This window comes from Crocuta crocuta, unplaced genomic scaffold (assembly GCF_008692635.1).
Source record: "Crocuta crocuta isolate KB4526 unplaced genomic scaffold, BGI_CrCroc_1.0 scaffold161, whole genome shotgun sequence".
Taxonomy (NCBI): Eukaryota; Metazoa; Chordata; class Mammalia; order Carnivora; family Hyaenidae; genus Crocuta; species Crocuta crocuta.
In genome coordinates this window covers 550,332-560,784 of record NW_027527937.1, presented here as the reverse complement: position 1 = coordinate 560,784, position 10,453 = coordinate 550,332, and the positions used below count along the sequence as shown (strand labels likewise).

At 41.7% G+C, this 10,453-nt stretch overlaps 1 pseudogene; it reads left to right on the top strand.

Moving 5' to 3' along the window:
* LOC144221690 (sulfotransferase 1C1-like) overlaps window positions 1–7,490 on the top strand; it is a 30,036-nt pseudogene extending 22,546 nt beyond the window's left edge.
* The last annotated feature ends 2,963 nt before the right edge of the window (window positions 7,491–10,453 follow it).

Here is a 10,453-nt window from a genome sequence, read left to right as displayed (position 1 = left end):
AAGCTGTGCTTAGTCCCAAGACTCCACAAGGCCTAATCAGATGTCTCCACTGATTCAACTCAGAAGGCTGAGCCCAGAGAGACTAAGGACAGAGCCTGCTATATGGCTTGCTGGGCCAGATGCAAGACAGTTTGGTGAAGTTCTCCCAAATGGAAAGAAGCTGGATTGCATCTAACAGCACACATAGTTTTTAGTAAATTGTAAGTGTAGAATGTGTTACCCCAAAAGGTGAAGACACCTAATATGTGCTTGGCCTGCTCTAATGTAACAGGAGGCTTAATTAGAGGAAGTTGCTCTTTTATAGTGAGAGAAATTTCACAGTCCTCAACTGCCACATTATGCCAAGAAACTTGAAAGAAGTGGCTGGTCCTTGGATCTGATATAAGCTAATGGCCCCTTACTAGATATAAGTCTCGGATAGCATCNAAATGCTTAAATAAATCCATGTTGGCCAAGTAAAGTTCAAGATGCCCTTGAAACAGAACGCAATTTGAAGCTGTGACTCTTCCATTATCAGGACCAAGTGAAACATGTTGGCTACATCTAGGACAGAAAAGTAAGGACTTCAAGCTTTTTGGATGTCATCTACTTATCTATAATATTGGGAAAGGGAATCTTAATGACAGAAATCTGTGCATTTAAGTTTTGATAGTCAATTGTGTTTTTTTTAAGTATTTCATTTTTTTAAGTTTACTTATTTTGAAAGAGGTGAGGGAGAGCTGAACAAGGTAGGGACAGAGACAGAGGGAGAAAGAGAATCATAAGCAGACTCCACACTGTCAGCACAGAGACTGACGTGGGGCTCAGTCTCACAAACCGTGAGATCATGACCTGAGCCAAAATCAGTAGTCGGACACTTAACTGACTGAGCCACCCAGACACCCCCCAATAGTCAATTGTTAATCATTGCCAGGTTTCCAGGGGGTTCCTCCTTTTTTTGATTCTCCACCAGAAGCTGTGTTTCTCCAACCAAGGCTGCCTCTCTGCCTCACTGGCAAGCCCTTTCCCTGAGACTGGTGCTGTGTGATCAAACCCCAGCCTGTATTTGGTATTTTAACCCTCAGCATTGGACATTCTGTTTACAGGAATGATTTTGTTGTGATTTGTCTACTTTTTCCTTGCCTCTCTACTGCTTTTCACAAAGTTTCTTAAGCCGCCCCCCCATCCCCCACCACTGGCTTTGCACACCAAAGACTAACTGATTTTCACTCCTGGCTGTCATTTTTACTACCTTGGAGAAATTACTGAAATTACCGGACTACTGTAAGACTCCATTTTTCATCTAAAACCACAGTACAGCACAGAGACCAGTGTGGTGTTTGAGTAGTGGCTGTTGCAGTTCTTGGCCTGGGAAGTAGAGGTTGAAAGAAAGACTGATGGAACTGCTGGCCTTGAAGAGCTGGCCGATAGCCCACCTATGTCAAGATGGACACCTGCTCTTCTCCAGCTGCTTTAATCTACTACCCATTGTAGTAATAGAAAACCCCAAAGGACAAAATATCCAAGTTGTTGTTGGGGTCATAGTTATCACCAAGCTCAGGCCTCCCAAAGCATCTTCATCTTCCCACACAAGTACAACCAATTCATCAAATAATCAGGAGGGAAGCATATAGACATGTAAAACCATAATTTTAGGCAAAGCCTACTATTCAGTAAATCTCATTCCAGATGTTTAACAAAACAATATCGAATAATATCGAATTCAGGAGGCTGACGAAAAATAGTCAAGTAAATGGTGTGGCCTTCTTTCCCAGGTCTGGATCTGGCCCAGAAAATGCCTTCTCCCAGAACTATGAAGACTCACCTGCCTGTTCAGTTGCTGCCACCTTCCTTCTGGAAAGAAAATTCAAAGGTAAGAAAAGCCAACTTTTCAGGACTAATTTTGGTCACATGGACAAACACTGTCTCTAAGTGGAAACAACCAAAGATGTTGAAAGGTAAATAACCAATGGAGGTATAGGGCAGATGATGGCCTTACCCCCACATTCCCACATACTCCATCCTGGATCCAACTTTCCTTCAAAATATTATTTCTGGGTACATACTAGGAAGTTTCCAGACAAAATCATTCTGATTAGCTGCCAAGGAAGCCACATCCAAAGACAGCAAGTGGTGAAACAAAGCACATATTTCCTCAACAGGGCTTTTATCTTAGTTTGAATCATCTAAGAAGCAAAAGGAAAGACATAAAAGGGATTTATTTAGGGAAAACCTGTGGAGGGGAAGGTAGAGCAACACAAAGAAGGATGGACAGCTGTAAGACCATGATACTACACTGACCACGCTTACAGCGTATCTTGTGGAGCAAGCTCCCAGGAACCGTTATACCACTATGTCCTCCATTTTCAACAATTTTCATTTATTTTGACACTTCCAGGTTCAGGTTCAATGTGTAATGTACACCAGAACACTAGTGTTTCTTTTTGATATCCGTTTCATCACTGAGTCTTAAATTCAATGAAATATGTAATATGAGCACAATATGAACTTACAAACTTGCAGTGAAAAGTGTAGCCATCCAGCAGAATCAAAATGTGTGTACAAGCAAGCTACTTTAGAGACCTATACTGTATGCTTACCACGAAAACCATAAGGGTCACGTCTGTTTAGCCAAGACACTTTCCCCTATGTGTGGTGCTTAGATACACAGGGCAAGTGATTGCTTTTGACTCTGTATTTTCTGGGCTTCCATGAGTCACAGCTCTTCATCTTGCCCATCTCCCATCTCCAAACAAGGTTCACTGCAATTATATAGGACTCCACATACCAATAGGCTGTCCCATTCCTGATCTGCTTCCCTGAGATTTTACACAGGTTAAGTTGATTTGTGAAAACTCTCTGCTTTATTTCCACAGATAGATCATTCTATATGACTCATGCTGCTCAAGAAGCAATATTATTTCCAAATGGTATTGTAGATTCAATGTGAGAAGACACAATAACATTTTGTTAGTCATCATACTAGCTGTTTTTTCAATAAAATCGGGCCTCCTAAAAATGTAAAAATCTCAATAGCAGCACCTCCTTTTATCTGCTTGGAATTGAGGCTTCTTTGAGTAGGAAGTGACATTAGAGAGTTGAGCCCAAGATATTTCAGCTTATGATGCAGTGGTAAACGAAATAACTATTCCTTAAAGATATCCATGTGGTAATCAAAAGAACCTGTGAATTCTACCTTATATGGTAAAATAAACTTTGTAGATTTGATTAAGTAGGGGATCTTGAGATGAAAAGGTTATCCTGGATTAGTAAGTGGGCCCTCAATATCATCACAAGGATTATATAAGAGAGATGCAAGAAGATCAAAGGAAGTAGGAGATGTGACAAGTGAAGCCAGGGATTGAGTCAAGAACCAAGGAATGCAGGTGGCCTTCAGGGGCTAGCAACAGCAAGTGAAGGGATTCTCCCCTAGTGCCACCAAAGGGCCAACAGCTTGACCTGAGCTCAGGGAAATCAAGCCTCCAGAACCACAAGAGAATAGATCTCTTATTGTTTCAGCCACTACATCTCTAGTAATTTGTTACCACATCCATGGGGGATTCACACAGACTGGTCAGCAGACTCTCAGAAAATATACCGGCCATTAGGTCATATCCCAGTCATCTGACTCCTGCCAGAAGCACACCGACTATGCTCCCCATCTAGCCCAGAACTCCCTTTCACAATTACTCAAGCTTACAGAAAGGCAATAACCAAATCCAGCTTTAAGAAATATATTTACATTATAAGATGGTGCAGCTGTGTCACACTTTTTGGTTCCCTACATGCTTTCATAAATATCTGAGAAAAAAATCAACCAGTAAGAAAGAAGGCAGAGAAACATGCTGGGTCTGTACTCCTCTAAGACATGGTTGGGTGAAAGCCATCTGGGAAAGGAAGAGTGTGGGGAGATTGGCCGAGAGAGAAATACTACTGGGTGAATTGTTGTGTTGGACACAGAAATTCTTTTCAGTAAGTGAGATACAAGAAAATGCTTGTGTCACCATTAATATGATCCCACACCCCAGCTCTGCTGAGAATGCACACAGCAGCACAGGTGAGCATGGGAATCTGGACGGTATGGGGAAAAGGGAAACACAGGACACGAAGGAAAGAAGTCAGCTCTCCCTGGCCAGACCACACCCCCGCTTTTGCGATTTGAAGAATCATCACAGGCAGCTCCAAAGGGAGACGTAGCACTGCCCTCAAAGGTCCTGCAATCTCACCACATATGAAAAGTAGGAGTGATATCATTAATCTATAAAGCTGCAGTTCATCATGTACAGGTGAGACCAAATGGCTGACTGCATTAGCTACCCCATACAATAACCTAGAGTCCTCACTTAGTACAAGCCAAGGAGGACCTACTTTACCCAATAGAAAAAAATATTTCTATTTTAAAGTGGCCTCTTTAGCCTCTAGGAATATCATAGTTAGGGTGACCATAGTATTTATCATGGAAACCAGAATGCTTTTAAGAAAAGGGGGATGCTCATAATCTTTATCTAAGACCACATATATACGTTGGAACTCTGAGCAAACTGGAAGATGTGGTCATCCCGATCACATAAAAAATGTACACACGTTCAGATACTCAATTAGGATAGTCTAAGATTCTTCTAATAACAAGGTCCTCTGCAGTGAGCAATAATATTTCTCTGTTTTATTTTCTCTCTCTCTCAATCCCCTTTACCGGCTGGTTTCAGATTGTCTATGTCGCTAGAAATCCAAAGGACACTGTGGCGTCCTACTACCATTTCTCAAGAATGGCGCCAATAATACCTAACCCTGGTACATGGGAGGAGTTTGTTGAGGCATTCAAAGCTGGAAAAGGTGAGTGAGAGGAAATTGTGGGTGCATTTGTCCTTATTCATGTTTCCTTATTCTCTACTGACTTCAGAAAGGATGGGTTTTCATTGAATGATTGTAGTCATCAAAGTCCTGGCAGGATGGGATGGCACATTCAAAATGGATCATTTAGGGGAGAATATACCTAAGACACTATTTATAAAGCTATGGGCAGATTTTAAAGAAACAAACAGGTGGAAATACAGTGTTCTTGGATGAGTACCTGTAGGGAGCCATTGCCCCCCTGGAAAAAGGACAGGGCCTCTTAACAGGAGCTGAAGCCGTCAGTAGGGGAAACAGTACCACAGTGAGCCAACAGGAAGAGCATCAGGAAAATAAACATACCTTCCTTACTCTCTTCTTGCTTCAAAAAGCCTGTTAGTACCTTTTCCTGGGAGTCTGAACACAAAGGAGGCATTGCCGTAGTCCCTGGAGGGCAACCTCACAGGGTGAAGCAGGGTGCAGAGTGAATTTGGCAGGGCCAACAGAAGGCATCCAGTGTACCTCTCTTCCTCTAATTCACCATTACAGAGCAAAAAGTTGACCAAATACATGGTAATTATAGATTTTTAAGGAATCAAAATCAGCCTACTAGGAGACAATGTTTATTGTGTCGCACTAATCTAGGAACTATGTAGTGATGCAAGGGAAAGAAAGATTATGATCCCTGGCAACTACACAATATCTAATGTGCTAGTAAGTTTCAGGGCAGAAATATAAAACCAAGAAATCCAGAATACTTTTTATCATCTCTCTGAATATTAAGAAGCTCCTCTCTTCTGCAAATAAGAATTCTGACCCAGGGTCTTTATCTTCTTTGTCTTTTTCCCTTTTATTTGAGACATCCAGGATTATTTTATAAGTTTCAAATGGATATCGATGCCCCGCTCCCACTTCTCTCTTGTTCCCTCCAGTGCTATGGGGCTCCTGGTATGACCATGTGAAGGGATGGTGGGATGCGAAAGGCCAGCACCGTATTCTCTACATATTCTATGGGACATGAAGGAGGTGAGGGGTAGTGCAGTCCACATCAGACCACCATGTTCTCCAGGGCAGCAAACCAAAGTCAGAATTCTGTGTGTGGGCTTGACCAAAGAAGAGCCTTCAGTGCGATCCTTTCTCTCCATGACATTCTTCTTGACTGTTTTACTCTTGAGAGTTCTAACTACTTTTCTGTTCTTCTCAATTTTCTTTGCTTCAGTTCACAAAATCTAGAAGATCCTTCCTCCTCAGGAAATATCACATGTTTTTATAGTTGAATTAATCCTGACACCTATGAACCATGTCTTCACCTACAAAATGAGTATCATCTCATTTTGTATCTAATCAAATTATCATAAGGACTTATAAGATCACATATGTAAAGTACCTAGTTGTGTTTGGTGAATGTTCAGGGAGAGTTTTCTTCTCCCTCTTCCACACCCCAGGCCCACGTCACAAACTGTTTTCTCCAGATAAACATTGGCAGGATTGGTCTCACATATTGGGATATTTCTCCATTTCAAATCACTGTGTATGAGAGGCAGGACAAAATCACTCCTAGGACCCCAGCGTTAGTGTCCTAGAATTACAAAATACTTCTTGTGCGAGTGCTGAGAAAACTAATCAAAAGCTATAGCTCCTTTTCTTCAACTCTTTGATCAAAGAACCAGTGCATAGGAATTCACACTTCTGCATCAACCTGAGATCCCTTTGTATTTATCCTTTTACTGACCTTCTATTAAACTCACAGGCTTTTTTGCCATCTTTTATATCTCAAGTACTAGAGTTTGTCACACTGTGTCTCATCTGCAACATTTTTTCTCCTTTATACCACCTTTCCTGATCTCTGCCAATAGACATAATTGCGCTTTAAACAAATCTCTTGTCTCTCTCTCTGTGTGTGGACAACATGTTTTCTGGATAGTTATATCTACCTTCACCTCCCTATGGCAGGGCAAGTTTCCTGAGGGCAGGAAGAGCCCTCCTCTTTAGGTCTTGGCAGCACCCTTGCATATAGTCATCATCTGAGGGATGTTGAATATATTTGAACTGACCCCTTAACTCATTCCTCCCCAAACACTGTTTTTCCACACAGAATGTCATCCCTAATGGAAAACTCAAAATTATTTGCTTTGTATAACTATTCTACATCCAGGATCCAAAGCGGGAAATTCAGAAGATTGTGAAGTTCCTGGATAAAGAAATTCCAGAGGAAGTTCTGAATAAAATCATCTATCACACCTCCTTCGATGTAATGAAGCACAACCCAATGGCCAACTACACCACTTTGCCTACCAGCTTCCTGGACCACTCTATCTCCCCTTTTATGAGGAAAGGTACGTAAGACTTATATTCTCAGATGCCAAATTGGACTCTGTGGTCCCCATGATCTGTTTAGAGTATTCCAGAAATGTTTCTTACCCCATTATGCATTCTTGTCCATGACACTACATCATTTTTAAGAGGCAAACTTCCTTTTTTTCCCATTCTTGTGTTGGCTCCAAGGGAGTGTGCTCACTCCACCCTGCACTCTTGTGTGGCAATCATTGAGACTTTGCCCTGTTTCAGGGATGGCTGGCGACTGGAAGAACTATTTCACTGTGGCCCAGAATGAAGAATTTGACAAGGACTACCAGAAGAAGATGGCAGGGAGCACCCTGACCTTCCGCATGCAGATCTGAGGGCAACAGGGAGTCCGTCAGTCAAGGACCTCCTTCCTAGATTTTAGACATTTGAGCCTCATAATCAAGAATCCTTAAAATTTCCTCTAATCTTGAGATTTCCTACACCATCAGTAGATTTTATGCCATTGTGATACACTTCATCCAGATGCAACCAAATCCTGGGTAGGAATTTAAAATTAAATTATGTGATCATTCGCATAGACCCTTACCACATGACCGTGTGCTCACCTGCAAACCCGTGATATAACCCCATCACTATTTCACAACAGTCTGGTTGTCTAGATGCAAAATTCATGAATAGAGAGAAATAAAGTAGAGTAGAAACTTCAGCGTAAGAGAAAGTGAATGTGGAGCAGAGAAGGAGAAGGTGACACAATGGAAAATGTGAAAGGGGAATCAGGTTTTATCCTAACCCATCAACAATGAGACACAAAGGATGGCCCAGCTCTTTGAAATATTAGGTTATGAGGCACAGAAGGTAAAATGAAGGGAAACCAGTGAGCTGTGCCTGACTTAGGCGGTCTCAAGCTGGACATGGAGAAAGACCAGAAAGGAATGAGTGATGAGCAGCACAAGAAACAGGAACAGAAACAGTTCACTTCTGAGGCCAACACAAGGCCAGAAGGCAGAAAACAATAAATATTTCAGATAGGTTTTTAAAGAAAAAGGGGTGAAATCTTCAAATTAGCCTCCCTCCGTCAAAGAAAATAAAATACCAGCACCACACGCACTTTAAGAAATTCTTGAATATCACTTCTATAGAAGGATCATTTTTCATGCTTCTTAAAAATAGGCTTTTAGTGGTTGAGGTAAGATGGTGAAGAAGTAGGGAACTCCGTACATTTCACTTGCCCCCGTCTCTTAAACCAAGAAGACCTGAAGTGATAGGACACTGAACCGCAGGACTTTGGGAGGAAAAGCGATAGAGTTCACTGAGAAAATAACATCATAGATGCTTGAGTGCGACCTGGGGAAGATAAAAAATAGGCTGGGACCTGGAGATATGGAGGAAGAGGAGGGAAACCCCTTTGCAGGGAGCCGCGGTGAGTCAAGGGGAAAGGAAAGAGCAGCTGAAACTCTCATAGAACTGTCCCCAGAGAAGAGAAAAACCTTGGCTCAGGATGGAGAATGATCTTGATTCCACCTCTGGTGATGACTTTGGGCTGGGTCCCCTGATCCCAGGCAGCAACAGGAGAAACTGCTTCGCTGCTCTCCCAGCCCAATCCAGAAGGGAAGTGGCTCAGCCTCAAACTGCTCTGCTGCTTTCCTGGCTTGATACCTGGCTGAGAAGGATCCGGCCTGCAGGTTTATATTTAGGGCGGTATCAATAGAGTGTGGACCAAGATCTGGAAACAAGGCTTGGCTTGGGACATAGAACACAGCCCACGTTGGCTATGGCTGTGGCACAGGGAGATTGGACCCAAAAGAGTGATTTGTAATGCTTGGTTAAGGAGGGACTGGGGTGCTGCCATTTTTCTCCTTGCAACCGCCAAGGTGGGTCCTCAGGGAGCGGCCGGTAGAATGCAGTGGAAGCTAAGACCTGCCTACACCAAACCACCAAACCATGCCGATTCCCACTAGAGAGCTGTTTTTTTTTTGTTTGTTTGTTTGTTTGTTTTACCTGATCCTGGGGCAGACCAACATGGATGCACTGCCGTATTTAATTCTAGATCAATTCTTTCTATTCAGATATATTTTCCCTTGTCTCATTCATATCCCTCCCCTCTGCTAACCTGGGCCCTCTAGTCATTGGTTTGCTTAAACAGTCACATTATCCCATTCTCTAGATGTATATTCTACACCTTCACAACTACCTTTCTATCTCTCTCTCTCTCTCTGGAGTAATCAGACTATACAGTTTCTCTGAGTAACATTATCTTTGTTTCTTTCTCGCTGCCTCCTACCATATTCTCCTCTTCTCTCTCTGAATTAAGCCTCTTAGTCTCTCTGCTTGGTCATTGTCCAATTTCACTTTCTCCCTGCCCTGTCATTTCTCTCTTCATATATGCTCTTCCTTCAGCACTGCATACACACTGCACTTTATTTGTAGATGCGAATTCTGGTTTTATGCTTTGTTCTTGTTCTTTTTTCTTTTCTTTTCTTTGTTTTCTTCTTTTTTTCTTTTCTTTTTCCCTTCAGTTTGCTTGTTTGTTGGATTTATTTGTGCATTTGTGTACCTTTGTTCCCTGTGTGTTTGTCTGTCTGTCTGTGTTTTTTTTTTCCCCAGGGCTACCTCAAGAAATAAGCCAAAGTATGGTGGAGAGTTCCAAATATCACTATGAGTAGGGATATAAAATAACCAAAGTCTCAACAAGAGCGACCAAGAGACACCATTAAAAGAACATTTCCTGAACAGACAGGCAATGGACAGTCAATAAGCCTTCTTTAATATAGCATTACTCACAGGTGCAGAGCACATAACAAGCTTTTAATACTAACAAGAGACAGAAAGCTAGCTGAAATGATGAAATGGAAGAACGCTCCTCTAAAGAAATTCCAGGAAGAAATGACAGCTAAAGAACTGCTCAAAACATATATAAACAACATAACTGAATAAGAATTTAGAATAATAGTCATAAAATTAATCACTGGGCTTGAAACAGGCATTGAAGACATCAGAGAAGCTATTGCTACAAAGGCTATGGAGCTTAAAAATAGTTGTGATGAATTAAAAAATGCCATAAATGAGGTGTATAATAAAATGGAGGCATCCAATGCATGGATTGAAGAGGCAGAGAGGAGAATAAGTGAATTAGAAGACTCAATTATAGAAAAAGAGGAAGCCAAGGAAAAAAGAGAGATAAACTGATCCAGAAACATGAAAGGAGAGTTCTAGAGCTGAGTATATAATCAAATGGAAAAATATGCATATCATAGGAATTCCAGAAGAGGAAGAAAGAGAAAGGTGCTGAAGGAGTACTTGAACAAATTATAGCTGAGAACTTCCCCAATCTGAGGAA